The sequence below is a fragment of the Octopus bimaculoides genome, chromosome 13 (genome assembly GCF_001194135.2).
Source record: "Octopus bimaculoides isolate UCB-OBI-ISO-001 chromosome 13, ASM119413v2, whole genome shotgun sequence".
Taxonomy (NCBI): domain Eukaryota; kingdom Metazoa; phylum Mollusca; class Cephalopoda; order Octopoda; family Octopodidae; genus Octopus; species Octopus bimaculoides.
Genome location: NC_068993.1, coordinates 57,211,599 through 57,214,643, shown reverse-complemented (window position 1 = coordinate 57,214,643; position 3,045 = coordinate 57,211,599). Strand labels below are relative to the sequence as shown.

Below are 3,045 nucleotides of genomic sequence, written 5' to 3'. Positions count from 1 at the left end.
TTAGAAATTCCTTATCAAGGAAAAATGTTGATTGAAATTTACTCTGATGTCAGTGCGTATGTGTATATAAAGACAAAAAGATGTTTAAGGTAGGTCTGGTTGCCTGCGCAGATATGCAGAGGCAAATTAGCCTGTTAAAGTCCTGCACCTCTTGTCTGTTCTAGATGGAAGTGTTTCCTTTTATTATAATGTTTGAGCGAAATATCAGATACTTGAGGATGTATACTAAGATGACCACTTCTGTCATCAGGCTCTAATTGCAAATCATCTCTGGTCAAGTAGACGGAGGTTATTCTGTTCGTGACCCTCCGCATATTCCTTCCGCATGCGTATGTATCTACTACTACACGTCCTAAGATGCCCTGTATGCTGTTAGTGCTTCTAGAGGGTAAGATGACATTTGCGAGCCGTTGTCCTGCTGTAACTAACAGGCTGCATGAAACAAATAAGCAATAGAACAGGAAGTATTGGATGCAGAGCGGATGATCTGAAGGACATCAACAGGAAAACGAGGAAGTATCGCCCCCCATGTACACCAGCCTGCTATTTTCAATTAGTTGTTGACCGATTATACTGGAAAAGAGCAGATAGAGGAAGAACATTAATGAATTCCCAGAGGTGGTAGAACTAGAGAAGATTAATTGAGTTTCCTGTCTACAGGAAGAAACATTCCTTAATGATATAACAAATGAAGTGTTATTTACAGTATGTAGAGGACCCAAAAGTGAATGCAAATATGGAAAAGAGTAAATGAAACTTTAAAGAAAATGCGACTCGCTAATCTTTTACCAAAATCTCAAACATATAAGCGATGAGAAGGATAGGTGGCTATGGCTAAATAAAGACCACCGAAGGAATATCTCGATGGAAAGATCTCCGCAGCTCATGAAAAGACTCTATCAGTAAATTGGGTCAAGAGAAATGAACCAAATGCAGAGTATGCGATGAGTTAAGTGATAAGAAACGTGAAATGTATCGAAATAACTACAGTTTACTCAGACTTAATAGAAAAAGGATGAATATTGAGGGATGATTAGACTGTTGCTTGTAAATTACACTGGAATCATTCTGGTAATTTGGCATTTTATTTTATTGACCCCAGAGCAGAGGTGTTGAATGCAAAATTGACCTCGGCCCGAACGCAAAGGAAAAAAAGCAAAAATAGCGTTGTACATTTTGTGCGACACTCGGACAAGCCCCCCACCTAAAGTAATCCTTTGTACTACAGGCACGATTTGGGGAAGGGGTACTAGTCAATTACATTGACCCCAGTACTCAACTTGTACTTATTTTGTTGACCCCGAAAGGATGAAATGCGGAGTCGACCGTTAAGCATTTCGTCTGGCGTGCTAACGATTCTGCCTGGTCGCCGCCTTAAACCTACCGAAAATAATAATCTTTTTTCTATAGGCACAAGGCCCGAAATTTTGGGGGAGGGGTCAGTCAATTAGATTGACCCCAGTACGCAACTGGTACTTAATTAATCCATCGAAAGGATGAAAGGCAAAGTGTGATCCTCGGCGCTGAGTGGGAGGCGTAGAAGATTTTGTTGTTTATGCCTTTGTGTAATAAACTGGCTATACTTCTAAAATGCAGACAATAATTTTAACAATTTCATATACAGTTCCTAATGGTATTTAATTATAAAAATAGAATAGGATTTCTTTAAACATATTATGGGGATCCAGTAGGATACAAACGGATCCATAGGCAAAAAATGGTTGAGAACCATTCTTTCAGATTATTGCTACATCGCTATATCCAACCACAGTATTTCTTGAGTTTGTCGCTTCTCGTTATACTAACAGATTTCTTAATATAGTTATAGGAAAAAAACCTACGGAATAAAGTCGCTAATTCATTTGAGAAGCAGATGGTAGTATGAGAGTTATTACGGCCGCAGTGGACATACATGCCTCCTACTGCTCCTCTTTTTCTAAACGTCAAACACGTTGACAAATTCTTAACAAGAAAAGAAATGTTTGCCTGCAGCCAGCAGACGCGAAGGATAAATAACGAAAGTTTTGTTTGTTTGTTTTTTTAAAACCTGTTTATGCATGAGAATGTCTTGAACAATAACAACAATAAAAATAACTGGTAGGAAGTTTATAGAACGCAGTCTCAATTTACAGTCCGTCGAAGAGAAAGAAAGCAATAATAATGATAATAATAATAATAATAATAATAATAATAATAATAATAAAAATAATAATAATAATGATGATGATGATGATGATGATGATGATGATGATGATGATGATGATGATGATGATGATGGCAACAATTAGCGCGATGATGATGTTGGTGAACATAACAAGAACAACAATAATAATAATAATAATGATAATAATAACAACAACAACAATAATAAGAATAATAATAATAATAACAATACAACAACAACACCAATAATAATAATAATAATAATAATAATAATAATAATAATAATAATAATAATAATATTTAATAATAATAATAATGATAATAATAAAAATAATAATCGCAGACGAAGAACATCATATTTCTTTCTGCCTGCAGACATAGACACGTATGTCGGTAACGAAATGAGAAACAACTATATATGTGTGTGTGTGTGTGTGTGGGTGTGTGTGTGTGTGTGTGTGTGTGTGTGCGTGTATGTGTATGTACAATATAAAGTGAGGGAGATATCTATATAAATATGTATGTGTGTATATATATATATATATATATATATATCTATATATACATATATATTTATACATGAATGTGTTTTGCGTGTGTATGTGGATGTGTGGTTGTGGGGAGTGTGGGATATGTTGTGGTGTGTGTGTTTGTGTGTGTATGTGTGTGCAGGCAAATGTATTTGTGTATGCGCGAGTTTCATATAAATTGTACATCTAGAATAAATATATAATCAATATCGATAATTTCGAAATAATTGTATATACGCAATAATTGTATACAGACATGCATATACATATAATGTATGTATATATGCATTCGTATACATTATGCATACATACAAATATACGCATTAACACGTATATGTGCGTGCGTGCGTGC

At 35.1% G+C, this 3,045-nt stretch overlaps 1 protein-coding gene across 1 annotated transcript in view; it reads right to left on the bottom strand.

Annotated features, from left to right (window-relative positions):
- The window catches only part of LOC128249254 (ice-structuring glycoprotein-like), a 79,128-nt gene that overhangs the window by 15,736 nt on the left and 60,347 nt on the right, over positions 1-3,045 (bottom strand). The window lies entirely within an intron of this gene.